We start from the raw sequence: 15,240 nt of genomic DNA, 5'->3' as shown, positions 1-15,240 counted from the left end.
AGAGCTGGGGATGCTGGGCCCACTTCGCATACCGAGGGGAGGGAGCCAAAGCCGGCTGAGAAGTGCCGGTTGGCAGGGGAGCCGCTGAGGCTGCTGCCGCCTGGCTGGGGAGGCAAGCTGACCTCTTCAAACACTGTAGCCGGCCCTGGTGTGAGTGAGGATTTTAAAACAGGCAGGTCTTCCAGGCAGCTGATGGCATCTGACGTGTGCTCAGCCTCCTCCCCACCCCAACCCCAACCCCCACCTCCACCCCAATCCCAATCCCTCTCCCCCTTCCAACTCAGGGAAAGACTAAAGACTCAGGGTTTGGAAAGTGTGCTCTCTGCCAGAAAATTTATGGGCTTTTCCCCCTCCCCATTCTCTCTCTCTCTCTCTCTCTCTCTCTCCCTCACTCAGGCTACTCTTTTCTCCAATTCCATTTCATCCTATGTATACTTAAGGCTGGGCTAGTGTGCTCTATGTATGAGATGTATGAGGACAGGAAAGTGTGAATTGGATTTCATTCACATTCAAGTATTAAAGAATATCCTAGCTAAGACAAGGCTAGAGAACATGGAATGTCAGTGGTTAGAATGGGCATTAGAGTATAGAACAGAGAATATCAGGATGTCAGACCCGGAAAGGACTTTAGAAATAAAACATAGAAAGTTCAAGTTGGATGGGACCTTGGATACAATCTAGTCTTTGATTACTGGAGAAGGAAAGGCATCACATTCCATGCAAGTATCTTTTCTACAGTGGTTCTGTTGGGTCATTCATTATTCAGCAGCTGCCTGACCATCCGAAGTGATGGGGAGGGGGAAAGGGGTCACAAACAGGCTTCGCGGGCAGCTCTGATGGTTATGAAGCTATTCATCATATGGAAGTCATACATGTATGGTGGGAATGGACCTGAGACTAGGAAGACCTCTCTGACCTACTCCCCCTAACAGTGTGTGTTTATGGGGTTTATGAGACGTAGGCTGTGGCTGAGAAACAGACTTTTTTCGGTGTGTAGCCAGTCAGTCCACATCACCAACATTATTATGGCTACTTGGATGTTTACAAAGTGCTTCTTCAGCATTTTGTTTGTTTTTGGTTCTTTCAAAGAACCAGACAAAGGCCTCTGGAATATTGGGTAGATTCCCCATTGAGGGTCTGCAAAAAGACATGATGAGAATTGCACAAGATTGAAAGGTATGGAGGGATTGGCATTGGCATTGGTAGGGACAATGTCCACACCTGTTAGATCATGGATCCATCAAAGTCTCTCATTTGATTCTTTCAACATTCCTGGGGTGTAGAGTACAGGGATTATCATTCCCATTTTACAGATGATGGAATGAGGTCTAGAGAAGGAGAGTTACTTGCACAAAGTCTCCCAGTGAATTCACAGTAAAGCAAAGCCTTTGGCTGAAGCTTTCTCCTGACATCCCATTCGGGCCCCTTTCCATTACACTATTGCCACATTATGTTGTTACTTAGTGACTTCATGTGTATATTTGTTCCAGTGGGACTGTGAGTTCCCCGAGGAGGGCCAGGATTGTGTCTTGTATTTCCCCCATGTGGGCTGAATGCAGGAATAGACACAGAGAAAGGGGGTCCAGTAAACACTTACTGAATTGAAAGTTGATGGCTTCATCTGCCTTGCTGGCAGCCTCCTCCTTTCCTCACTCCTGCTGGAGTTTGAGTCCAGGCTGCCCTGTCTGAGTCTGGTTGCTTCCCCCTCTGACCTCCCTTCATCTCCTGTAAGATCCAGAGCTGAATGCACAGGAGGGGGGACCTGCAGGGGGCCGAAGGGGCTGAGCTTTGAGCTCCACTTTCTCCCAGACACCCTCCCAGACGCTCAGAATTCCCAGCCCGGGCAGGTCCCCAGCCTCAGCTCCCACAGTCCAGACAGTCCTGGCTGCCAAAGCACACCCTCCCTGCAGAGAGAGGCAGCCTCTTCTGCTTAGGAAGGGAGCATCGAGAGGAGGAGAGGGGAGAGGAGGGGAGGGATCCCTGGCAAGGAAGAACCAGAGCTGTCCTAGCTTGGCAGGTATGCATCCTAGGCTGAAACTGGGACAAGAGGTAGGCAAGCTAGGCATCCACCTAAGACACAACACACAGGCAGCCAAACCAGCAAGGTTCACTTTGTATCAGGACTTCTTATAAATGCTCATATTTTGAATGCCAGACAAGCTTTTCCTCTGTAGCCCAAAGAGAGAAATGTGGGGAAAAATCAAGTGGTCTGTGTTACAGGGAGGGCTCACAAACTCCAAGAGCTGATCATACAGGGGAAGCCCAATTTTCACACTTGGCTTAAGGGAGAACACATGTCTCGACTCAGCTCTGGTTGCAGCACCCAGAGCAGCTCCTGGCTGTCTCTGAAGAAACCTAGCTTATTGCACTGGGCCAATAGATGGTGGGGAGGGAAGCTGGCAGGGACAGGGGAAATGAAAGTTGCCTTTTGAGAGGCAACTGTGGTGTTATGGAAAGAGCATGTCAGTCTTATTGCTTACAATCTGTGCAACCTTGGGGGAGTCACCGAGGCTTCTTTAGACCTAGGTTTCCTCTTCTGTAAAAGAAAAAGGTTAGGTTAGATTTTTAAGGTCCTCTTCAGCTCTAAAGCCTGTAATATTTCAGTTCACTGTAGGCTATCCCTAACACCTATTTTAGTTCCGTTGATCAAAGGTCCCCTTAATTGTCCATTTAAAGAGATTTCACCAACATGAAAAGAAAGATTTTTGGGGTTTGGGGAAAGGGGCTCACACAGCATGGTTTGCCCTATAAACCTACCTTTTCTTGTGAAGTTGTCCAACCCTGGACTATTTTCCCTCCCCCTTCTATTTGCCTGTTGAATTCCTACCTATCCTTCATTGTTCCACCCTTCCCTGTATTGCATGTCATAGTTATCTGTGTTTATGGTGTAGACTCAGGGGTGGGGAAGCTGTGGCCTTCTAGGTCCTTGGGTGCGGCCTTTTAACAGAGTCCAAGTTTTACAGAACAAATCCTTTTATTAAGGGGATTTGTTCTATGAGGTTTGGATTCAGTCAAAGGGCCACACTTGAGGACACCTGTGGCCTTGAGGCCACAGTTTCCCCACCCCTGGAATAGATCCCTTCTAGAATATCAACTCCACTAGGCCAAGAATGTAAACTTATGGCAGTTTTATGTCTCTCCCAATGCTATGCACACAAAAGGCATGAATTATCTGTTGAATGAATGAATAGTTCTGCCTTTGGATCCTAGATCAGGAATTCCTGATGAGGCAGGAACATTTGTCCCATTTCTACTTTAAGAACAGACCTAGCTTCATTCCATCCCCTTATTCAACAGGACTGCCTGGATCTGGAGCATCCACTCCTTAGAAGGAGATCATAGACTCCTAAACTGTTGGGGCTGGGAGGAATCTTAGGACATAGAATGTTATCACTGGAAGAGACCTTGGAACAAAGAACATGGAATGCCAGGGCTAGGAGGGACCTTAGAGGTCATCTGGTAGCACCCCCTCAATTTATAGAGGAGGGAACTGAAGCTCACAGAAGGGAAGCACTTTGCAGTCAGTTGGTGACAGGGCAGGGCTTGGCAGCCCTGGTCTCCTGAATCCTAAAGCAGTACTCTCTAAGGGCTAGGGAGGGAGCTGGGGGAGAGAAGTACAGTACATTTGGCTTCCCTCAGTAGCACAGCTGTGGCTTGGCTTGTTGGCTGCATCTTGTGCCAAAGCAAAAGGAGTCCACGGGCTGGGAGGTGGGAGGGCTCACCAGACCGTGAAGCATTCCGAGAAGCAGGCTGCTCAGAAAATAAACCCACCCTCAGAATCACCCACCCTCCAGGGCCTCTCTTTCTCTTGCTTCTTGTCTTTTCTATCCACCTGCATCCAGATATAGATACCTGATACCACAATCACCCACTTATACACCTTCACAAAACCATGTGCAATTATCTATGTATTATATACTCCTCAATAGCACCCTGAATCTACATACATGTCAAGAATCCACAGCCCCTGTATTATGTCTATATCTGTATCAGATACAGTCCTATCTGCCCCCCAAATACATACAGGCACATAGCATACATTTAAATCTCCTTATTCGCATAACCCACTCCACCCTCACCCTTGACACAAATTATTCTGTTGTTCAGGCTTTTAGTCATGTCCTACTCTTTGTGATTTCATTTAGGGTTTTCTTGGCAGAGAAACTGGAGTGGTTTGCCATTTCCTTCTCAAGTTATTTTACAGATGAGGAAATTAAGGCAAACAGGGTTAAATGGCTTGCCCAGGGTCACACGGGTAGTAAGTGTCTGAGGCTGGATTTCAACAGGAGTCTTCCTGACTTCAGGCTTGGAACACTATCCACTGTACCACCTAGCTGCCTGACACAAATTATAGGCACAGATTATAGGCACAAAATACCCTCCACATTACACTCACAATTCAATAGACATTTATTGATGGTCTGCTTAGTCTGTGTAAGGCCCTGTACTTCCTTATTTGAAAGTACTTCTAAACATTACACAAAGGTAGGTAACCCCGTAGTCTCACTTACACACACACATTCATCAATACATGCAATGACACAAACACACAAAAGAGCGTACATATTCTAATACTACATGTACAGAGCAAGAAGCACATTCACGTACCAGAACAGTACAGCAGAAAGAACAAAGGGCCAGAAGCCAAAGGCCTGGACTCTAGTCTTGTCTTCCACACTCTCTGGGTGACTTTGGGCAAAGTGTTTCTCTTCTTTGGTCCTCAGTTCCCTCCTTTTTAAAATGAAGAGACTAGATGAGTTCATATCCAAGGATTCTTTCAGCCTTAACCTTCTGGGATTCTATGATACAGACCTTCCACAATTGGTTAGGGGGTTAGATTCCAAGTATTTTCCCATAGAAACAATGTTATAAATGGTGGTCAGGTTTCCAGTCCAACATACACACCAACGTCTATTGAAAACAGAAAGCAACTGAATACAGGGCTGTATTAATAATACTATAGGACTGAACCATCTTGAGAAATAATATTTCTATGGGACAATGCATTCCATTTTTTAATGTGGAAAGACATTTCCCTCCACCCCTTACAATGGAGCAGGGATTCATCTCCTTCTAAGCCACTCTAAGGCCCGAAGCTGCAGGGTCCCATCACAGAAGCTCCTGAGGACATGGAATTCAACAAATACAACCTAATATTTATTAATCACATGTACAGTAAGAAGCACTGTGTACAAGGCATAAAGGTAGGACGCTTTAACAGACAGAAGGTGGGCCTTGGAGTCAGGAAGATCTAGATTCAAATCCCACTTCTGACGGTAGCTGTGTATGGCTCAGGGAAAGTCCTCTTATGCCCTCTGAGTCTTTCTCTAAGGGAACTTCCTTATGATTTGTATACTCATGGACCAGTCGCTTTCTGCATTGGTGAAGGAGATCCTCACAGTAGGTGTTCCCCACACAGATGTGTGCTCAAGGCCCAGTGCTATACACTGAGAATTCAAAAACAAAAATAGAGAACAGTCCTTGTCCTCAAGGAGTTTTCCAATCTACTGAGTGGTAGGCAGAATATGTTCTCAGATAAGGAAACATAAAATAACTTGAGGAAGGAGCAAAGACTAATAGGGGCGAATCAGTCAACAAAGCAACAAGAATTTATTAATCACTTTCTAAGTGCCGGGTGCTGTATTGCTTTAATACTATATTGCTAGGTGCTAGAAATACAAATAATGAAACAATCCCTACTCTCTAAAAGAAGTGGAGACTCAGCTAAGCCTTGAAGGCAGCTAAGAATAAGAATTTTGAGAGGTAGATATTAAGAGGGAGCGCATTCCAAGTGTGTGCACAAAGGCTGGGCCAGTCAGTCAATGCACCTTTATTGAGCACTTACCATGGGACAAGCACCGTGCTAAGTGCTAGGGATACAAGCTGTTTTTGTTGTTTGTCCTTCATTCTCCAAGAGGATCAATGACATAGGGAAGGCGATGTCATGACTTGCAAGCGAATTGGATATAAGTGAGGCAGGGCTGTGCAAAGTCACCAGCCTCACTCTCTCCTCCTGAGCCATCTGATCCCAGTGGCCGGATATAGATCAGGATGACTGAAGATGGCTCAGGATGCAGTGGAAGACTTTGGCCTTTTTAAGCTAAGGTCTTTCCCAGGTCTCAGTTTGACTGAGGCAGTGGCCGCTCTGAGCCCCTCCCCAAAATGGAGCCACAGAAAGAACTCATCAATGGGAGAAAGGCCCATGGAGGAGAAGGGATATTCCAGGTGAGGAAGTCACTAAGGCATAGAAGTAAAGTTCAGAGAGTCAGTAACAAGAGAGAGAAAGGAAGCAGCTCCTTGAAAGGCAAGGGGAGAGAAGTTATGGGGAGGGAAAGGGATTGCCTATGGTCTTTGGACCATTTGACTGTAAAGGCCATTGCTTTCCTAAGAATCTTAGGGTTAGGGTTGGGATTTAGGGATGGAAGGGATCTTTGAGGTCATCGAGTCCAACCTGCTCACTTTACAGATCAGAGGAGTTGAGATTTGTAAAGCACTTTGAACAGTGTCTGGCACATACATAGTAGGCACTTTGATAAATGTTTGTTTTCTTCCCATGGATTAGCCCAATATTGCACAGGTAGTAAGTGGCAGAGCAAGGATTTGAACCCGGGTCTTGTGCACAGGAATATTTCTATCTTCCACCAATATAGTTAACACCAACCCTGCCTCTCCACCCCACAACCTTTGTTCCCAATAACCAGAAAAATACAAAAGGAAAGCAGTAATACTCTATCTCATATACCTAGTTTTGTACTTATTTTCAAACTCAGTAACTCTTAAAGGGGAAATGAAGTATTCAATCCTGGCAGAGCTGGACCTTCCAGTAGAAGGATTCCCAATTCAAAGCTTTACCCATCTTTTAAGGCCTGACTCAAGTATCACCTCCTCCAGGAAACATTCTCTGATTCTCCAATTTTGTGTAACTTCAGCACCCTGATGGCAGTTCACTTACATCTCTCTATGGTCTTCTACTCTCCACTTACTTGTGTATGGGTTATATTTCCCTAGTAGATGTTGACTTGCTCCCCCTCTATACCAACATACAAAGACAAGAAAAACTGCCCTCTTGTAGATCTTCCCAGGCCGGGCAGAGTGACCCTCAAGTGTTCTCTAAAGTAAGGCTATCAGTTAGGCTTATAACTTAGAAAACAGCACCTTAGAGCCAGAGAGTTCCTTACACTCCACATGGAACACCAAATGGCTGAGCTACAGGGGACCTCAGCACACAAAACATGGAACGCTGGCATTGTACAGGGTCTTAGAGCATAGGATGTTAGAGCTGAGAGGGACTTTGGAATTTATTCAAGCTGAAATGGGTCGGGTTGGACTAGATGATCTCTTTCCAAATTTGAAATGTTATGCTTCCATCACTTTAGAAGGGGGAAGTAAAGGAAATAAATTAGACATGGCCTACTGTGTGCCAGGCACTGTGCTAAGCACACAATAATGCTGGAGGGCAGGTGCTGTTATTATTCTCATTTTTGTTGTGACCTCCTTTGGGGTTGTCTTGGTAGACATACTGCAGTGGCTTTCCATTTCCTTCTCCAGTTCATTTTACAGATGAGGAAACTGAGGCGAACAGAGGCTAAGTGACTTGCCAGAGGGTCACATAGCTATTGAGTGTCTGAGACTGGATTTGAACTGAGGTCTTTCTGAATTTAGGCCCAGGGCTCTAGTTATTAAGCCACCAGTGACATAAGATATCAGAGTTGGAAGGTGCCTTACAACATATCATGCTCTGAAACTGATGGGAGCATGGACTGGATAATCTCCACTTTGCCTTCCAATTCCAAAAATCCGATTCTCTACAGCCCCTAAGTCCTAACCCGTTTCTCTACACACATGCAAATATACTTCTACTCCTACTCTATAAACAGACCTGCAAATAGACCTCCTCCCAGTACATACACATACATATTTTTCCAAAGAACATACATAAATACATCTATCTTGGTCCTACAGATACGCAGACCAGAGGCCTGGTCCCATAGCCCTCAGAACATCCCTCAGCAGTAATTCTTCTTTCCTTCCCTCCCTCCCTCTCTCCCTTCCTTTCCTCCTTCCTCCCTTCCTTCCTTCCTTCCCTCCTTCCTTCCTTCCTTCCTTCCTTCCTTCCTTCCTTCCTTCCTTCCTTCCTCCCTTCCTTTCTTCCTTCCCTCCCTCCTTTCCTTTCTTTCTTTCCATTTCATTTTTTTTCTCAATTACATGCAAACAAAAATTTTTAACATTCATTTTTAAAAATTTGGAGTTCCAAGTTTTCCCCCTCCTTCCCCTCTCCCTTCAGCAGTGTGTCTAGGCTTCCATGCATATGACTGGCTTAGGGTCACTCTAGGGCCAGTCTCAGAGGACTTGGGTTCAAATTTGGCTCCTGCCACTTTATACTTTTGTGACTTTGAGCAAGTCACTTAACAATTCTGAGCATCAGTAAAAGGAAGAGGTTGTTTTGGATAACTCTAAGGTCTCTCCTAGCTGTGAATCCCATGGTTCTATGACTCATGGGACAGATGATATGAGCCATCACCTACCTGACTTGGTCCTTCCCTTCTTGGGGGAGGTTAAAGTCCTCAGGTAGAGCCTGAATCTGGTGGAGACCTGGACAAGGCAAGGAGGAGGAGGAATAAGAAGAGAAGGAGGAAGAGAAGGAAATCATAATATCTACTTGATGAAATAGTGGATTGAGAGTTGGAATGGCCCACAGAGATCATCTAGTGTCATTTTACAACGGAGGAAACTGAATGTCAGAGAGGGGAACTGACTGACATAAGATCCTCCAACTGGACATTGACTCCAAACCTGCTGCTTTTCCCATTAGGGATTCTCTAGGATCTTAAGAAAGAATTCAGATGGAAGCAGGACAGTTATTGACGAGCACCAAAGACAGCCCCTGGGCTGGGAGTGGAGGGTGGGAGCTGTTCCCATCAGGCTGGGGCTGAGAAATCTCTATGCTGGCTGGACTCATCCCTCCCAGGCCAGGCCAGTCCAGCTGCAGTTCCAGGTGGGGCCTCTGGAATCTGCTGTGTCACCAGCTCGTAGGCTGGCCAAGCGTAAAACCCTTCAAGTCAGCTCTGGGCTCCCCATTCATGGCCCTGGATTATTGCCTACCCAGGCAGCCCCTCAGGGTACATTCCAAAGCCACCTGGGTCCATGGCCACATGATCTGGAACCATCGCCTTCTTCTGCCTTCTGCCCTGTATCCTTTATGTCCCTATCCAATCTGGTCCTCATCTGGCATGCTCAACAGGAGCCTCAGTGGTCAGAACAAGCAGGCTGAATGTTGGAGTCCTTGTTTTCAGTCATTTTTCCCCCTCTACCAGGACTATCCCCACAGGGCTGGCAAATGCCAAGGCTAGAGGGATCAAGAATACCGGGAAGAAAATGAGTTGGGAGATTGTGGTTCTTGCCTAAACTCTGCTACTTACTATGCAAGGTTGGGCAGATAACTCCAGCTTTCTGGGCCTCAGTTTCTTTATCTGCCAAATGTAGATAATCATTCCATCCTACCCAGGGGCTACATTGCCTAGTGGTCAAAGCTCCAGAGTTAGAAGCTCTTCCAGATAAAGTCTTGGCTCTCCCACGTACTCAGCAAGGGACCCCAGGCAAGTTACTGGGACTCTCTGGGTCTCAGTTTCCCCATCTGTAAACAAGAAGAATCATACTTGAATTGCCTTCCTTATAGAGTTGTTGAAAAGAAAGTGCTTTGCAAAATGTATATCTAAATCCAAGCTCTTATAATTTGTTTTGTCACTATTTTAAAAATTGTTTTTTGTTTAAAAATAAAAAAGTTTTGTGTGGATATATACATACACACATGTATATGTGTAATATGTACATATATGTGTACATATATACGTGTGTATGTGTGTATGAACACACACAGTTATCCCTTCCACATCATAGGGATTACAAATGTGGCACCCTCTGTGATCTGGAATATCTGCATAAAATTTTTGGCCTTCTCTTTGTACCAGAGGTCTGAATTATTATGGTATTAAAAGATACAATATGTTGATATTATGTAATGCTATACATATATTTTATGCATTTCTAAGTTTCTAAACTTTTTCTGTGTCATCTTCTGGCCTTCACATGTTGTCTGCAATTTCCACAAAACTCCCCCAAAACTCCCATTTAATTTCTCATACCAATCCGTGATGCATCGAAACCACAATGGGGAAAGTTGCAACGTGGAAGGAATAACTGTATATGTATTTGCATGTATACACATCAGCTACATTTGAAAGGTGGCACAATTAGTGCTGCTGAAGGAGGGGCACCTTCTTATCCTTAGTTTTCCCAACTGAGTAAGCTCCTCCCCTTTCCCTGACAACCCCAAGTAAAGCTTGTATATCATCAGACACAGACAGACCAAGTCTGGCTGGAACACCCCTCTGTCCTCTCAGACACAAACAATGAAGACTCTCCCTTACCTCCCACCCTCGTTGCATACACATTCTTCTCTTCTAATGTCCTGGTCCCTAGCAGGGACAGACATTTGTTCAGCTGCCGCACCCTAGGAGGCAGCTGCTATTCTTGATGTCTCTTCTATTCCTAGTCTTGAGGCCTTGAGAGTTGGGAGCCTGAGGGACTTGATTTAAGGACAAGAAGAGAAAGAACAGCACAGGGCAGACTGAATTGGAAGTGATGAGATGTGTGGGAGTTCAGTCGGTACTAGGGGCAAGATTTCTGTTCCCTGGCCACTTGGCTCCATGCTGGGATAGGAATGAAAGCTGGATCCTATTCCTGACTCTACAACTTATTAGCTTTGAGACCTTAGTCAAATGAATTCCCCTTTCTGAGCCTGTTTTCTCAGAACACAGCAATAATCATTTCTATAAAACTTTATACTTTTCTTCTTAAGAGCCCCGTGATAAAATTTGTATATGCATTATTATCCCAAAGCCATTTTACAGATGGAGAAACTGAGGCCCTGTGAGAGGAGGTAATATTCTCAGTCACACTGCTAGGTCTTTTGATTCCAAAACCAAAGGGTTTTTTTTGTTGTTGTTGCTGTTGCTTCATTTTGGTTTTTTTCACCATGCAGGGAGTTTGATTAGATAGCCCCTAAGATCCCTCCCAGCTCTGACATTCCGTGTTCTGTTATCCCTTCCAGCTCTGATAGTCTGTGTTCCAAGTTCCTTCCGGCTCTAACAGTCTATGGACCATGTTCTAAGGTTTTTTTTAGTTCTGATATCTTATGAGCCTGTGAATCAGGGTGTACTCTTATTTAAATCCCAGGACATTATTACTCCTGTAGCCCTTTGTGAATTATGAAAAAAAATACTTAATAATGCTGTGTTGATAATTGCCTTAAGTGTCCAGAGTAGATAGAGAATACTATGTACTCACCCAGGGTGGGGTGTTTATCTCCAAAGGGTCAGTTACATCTTCATGTTTGCCCACTCCTGGTCACCCCCAATTCCCTGGTCTTCCTACTCCCTGAGTAACTCAGCAACCATACTGCTTACTTTACTGCTCTTACCAGCTCCGTGCTGGAAGGCACTTCAGAAATCATCTAGTCTAAAACCCCTACTGAAAATAGAAATCATGTCTGAAACATTCCCTACAAGTGGTCATTCAACCTCCAGTGACAGGGAGTTCATTATTTTCCAAGACAAGTCATTCATGAAGCTTTCCATGTGAGGTTACACTCTTCTGTATTTGCAGTAGAAGGTAGGGAGTGGGAGGTGTGAGGGTGTGGAATGGTCATTTCATTTTTATGTTCAGAAATCTTCACTGATTCCCTGCTTCCTACAGAGGAAACTCCAAACTCCTTTGACTGGCATTCAAGGCCTTTCTCAATTTGGTTGTCAAGCCTATTCAGTCTTTATGCTGAAGTCCACCTGATGACCAAGCCTTTGCTCATGCTCTTCTCTGTCCCTGAAGTGTCCTCTCTTCTTCCCCAACTGCCTTTTGCCTGTTGAATCCTTACCCATCGTAGTCAACTCAAACTCTACCTCTTCCAGGAAGCCAAGAGAGCATTGGGTTTACAATCCAATCGTAGTCTCCTGTTACCTATGTGACCTCGGGCAAATCACTTAACCCCTGGGCTTAAGTTTTCTATTCTGTAAAATAAAGGGGTTCCACTAAATTTGGAGTTCTTAAATCTTTTGGTCTCAGGATCCTTTTACGCTCTTAAAATTATTGAAGACCCCAGAGAACTTCTGTTTATGTAGATTATACCTATCAGTATTTACTGTGTTAGAAATTAATGCTAATAACTTTTAAATGTATTTATTCATTCATTTAGAAATAACCAACTCATATGTTAACCTAAATGACACATTTTTATGAATGACAACTTTTACAAAACAAAAAAATAGTGAAAAGAATGGCATTTTTTAATATATTTTTGCAAATCTCTTTAATGTCTGTGCTAATAGAAGACAGATGGTTTCTCATATCTGCTTCTGCATTCAATCTGTTGCAGTATGTTGTTTTGGTTGAAGTATATGAAGAAAATCCAGCCTCATACAGATATGTACTTGGAAAACAGAGGAGTATTTTAATAAAGAAAATAATGTGTTAGTATTATAAAAATACTTTTGGCCTCGAGGATCCCCTAAAAGGGCCTCAGGAACCTCCGAGAGTCCTTTAGACTAGATCAAGGGCAAAGAACCTGCGGCCTCGAGGCCACATGTGGCCTTCTAGGTCCTCAAGTGTGAATTTTTGACTGAGTCCAAGTTTTACAGAACAAATCCTTTTATTTGTTCAGTCAAAGGGCTACACTTGAGGACCTAGAAGGCCACATGTGGCCTTAAGGCCGCAGGTTCCCCACCCCTGGGCTAGATGGTCTCTAAGGTCCCTTCCAGTTCTAAATCCTATGATATTACAATCCACCTATTTATTACTGACCTTTCCCCTGGGCATCATTAAACACTTTTTGAATACTTTACTAATATTCTTCCTGTAATATTGTATATTATAGATACCTGAATTTGTATCCCATCTGCCTGTATGTACATGAACTATCGCTTCCATGAGTGCATAACCATTTTTCATCTAAATGTTGCATCTTTTCAAGCTCTGAGAACAGGACCTGAAGAGAACAGGTAACCTAATTTTAAGGAATGATGTAACCCCAGGTGTATTCCCTTGACTTCTCTCCCTGACAGGATTCCTCAATCCCTCCCTTGAAATGACTGGGTCCTTTTACATCTTTGGTCTTTAGCTCTCAAATACATCCATGCATTGATCTCATCCATCCCTCTCTAGTCCAAACCCTGGCTTGCTACCCAGAATGCTTTGAGTACTAGAGAGCCCAACAGAACGGCAGTCTGGGGGAACTCCTTCCCTCCCAATGTTATTGCTGTTGTTTTCTTGCCATTTAACCCTACTCTCTTTGGACTTCATTACCAGATAGTCAGCCTTCTGGTGCTGGGCCCATCCACACCTTTCTAAGCTGTTCCTGGGATGCTGACAGACATCTCTCTAGCCTTGCAGCACCTGTCCTAGCTTACACTCTGTTGGAGGAGCCTTTGAAAATCCACAGTTACCCTCACTCCACTAAGAGACATAATGGAATACCGCTCTAAATGGTTTTTTCCCCAATCCTCTCTCTATATGTAACAGATTACTGCTTTAAAGGCTGCTAATTGCTTTACATATAGTATCTTAGTGTCTCACAGTAGCAACCCTATGAGGCAGGTATTACAAGTATTATTTTCATTCCCATTTCACATATGAGGAAGTTGAGACTCAGATTGGTTAGGTGAGCTGCCCAGGGTCATGTTGTTGGTAAGACTACATGGTCACCTTTTCGGCAGTGACGTAATCTGATACTTATATAGGGAAAAAGTTACACTCTCACCAGCTCTACCCCTGAGGCAGGCACGGAACACTGAATGATAGATCTCCTCCAATGAGGAAAGTCCCACGCTAATGAACTTTGAGGCCCAGGTTGTAATTTCTTGTTAATAAATACTTCAGCCTCCCCACTCCCAACTATTCTTGGAGATTTAATTTTTCAATTCAATTCAATAAACAACTATAAAGCACTTATTTTGTGCCAGGCACTGTGCTAAGCGCTGGGGATACAAAGAGGCAAAAGACATTTCTCGCCCTCAAGAAGTTTACAGTCTAATAGGATGAGAATTGGTCAGGGTGTACATGCCTGAGATTCTGGACAGTCTTTTCTGAGGGCTAATTGGCTAGCACATACATGCCTAGCTAATGTCTAGACTTTTCTGCATGTATAATTGGTCTTCTAGGCAAATTGGTCTTGACACATAATCAAGACAGTGGCCTCAGCTGTAGGCTCTTGTCTGCAGAAAACATCTGATAAACTGGTCCTCATAAATGCCTTAAGGATGACAAACAATAAGATGCTTTGGGAGGTGGCAATTATTTTAAGATGGGCAGTCTGTTCAGCTTGAACACTAACAAACGTCCTGAGAACAATCTTGATAAAACTTACCGCTATCTTAGATTTGGGGGACTAAACTTAAATTTTTTTTATTCCAAATTTAGTGAACATCAAAAGAAAAAGAAAAAAGAACATTTGTATATACTAAGTAGAATAGAAAAAAGAGAACTATGTGTGAAAATGAATTTCTATTACATGTAACTTGCTTTTCTAAAAAGTATGTAATTCATTTAATATGGCTGCTTGCCTGTGTTTCCTTCTGAACTCCTTCAGTTTTCCTCTGAGCACTTTTTAAAAATGCTTCACTGACCCACTTTTCTTTCTTTTCTTCTCTTTTTTTTTTTGGCTACTCTATTGCTAGTACCCCTCCCCCTCTAAATCCCCCTGCCTGCTATGCCAAAAAGGGAAAACACAATCATGGTGAAAAATAAGCATAGCCAAGCAAAAACAAAAATCCACACATTTGCCATGTCTAAAATTATAATGCTCATTCTTTACCTAGAGGAGTCTATGACTTCTCTCTCAAGGGGCAAATAGGAGGCTTCCTCATTAAATCTTTCAAAGTTCATTTTCTTTATGATGTTACTGAATAAATTGTTCTTCTGGTTCTACTCACCGTACTCTGCATCAGTTCATACAAATCTTTCCAAGTATTCTGCAAAACTGTCACTTTTGTCATTTGTTATGGTGCAATAAAATCTATTATATCCACATGGCTTAATTTGTTTAACCACTCCCCAAGTGACAAGCACCCCCTTTGTTCCTAGTTCTTTACTACGACAAAAAAGTTCTTCCATAACTATTTTTTGTACATATGCATCTTTTCCCTATATCTTTGATCTCTTTGAGGTATAGACCTAGCAGTGGCATTGCTGAGT

The 15,240-nt window shown here is 43.8% G+C and overlaps 1 long non-coding RNA gene across 1 annotated transcript in view; it reads left to right on the top strand.

The window, feature by feature from the left end:
* The window catches only part of LOC118841830, a 39,328-nt gene that overhangs the window by 21,958 nt on the left and 2,130 nt on the right, over nt 1–15,240 (top strand). Inside the window, exon 5 of the long non-coding RNA XR_005009875.1 lies at nt 12,926–13,049. This is a non-coding gene — a long non-coding RNA (uncharacterized LOC118841830). The remainder of the gene's footprint in view (nt 1–12,925; nt 13,050–15,240) is intronic.

Source organism: Trichosurus vulpecula, chromosome 3 (genome assembly GCF_011100635.1).
Source record: "Trichosurus vulpecula isolate mTriVul1 chromosome 3, mTriVul1.pri, whole genome shotgun sequence".
NCBI classification, from domain to species: domain Eukaryota; kingdom Metazoa; phylum Chordata; class Mammalia; order Diprotodontia; family Phalangeridae; genus Trichosurus; species Trichosurus vulpecula.
This window is presented reverse-complemented; position numbering and strand designations above follow the sequence as displayed.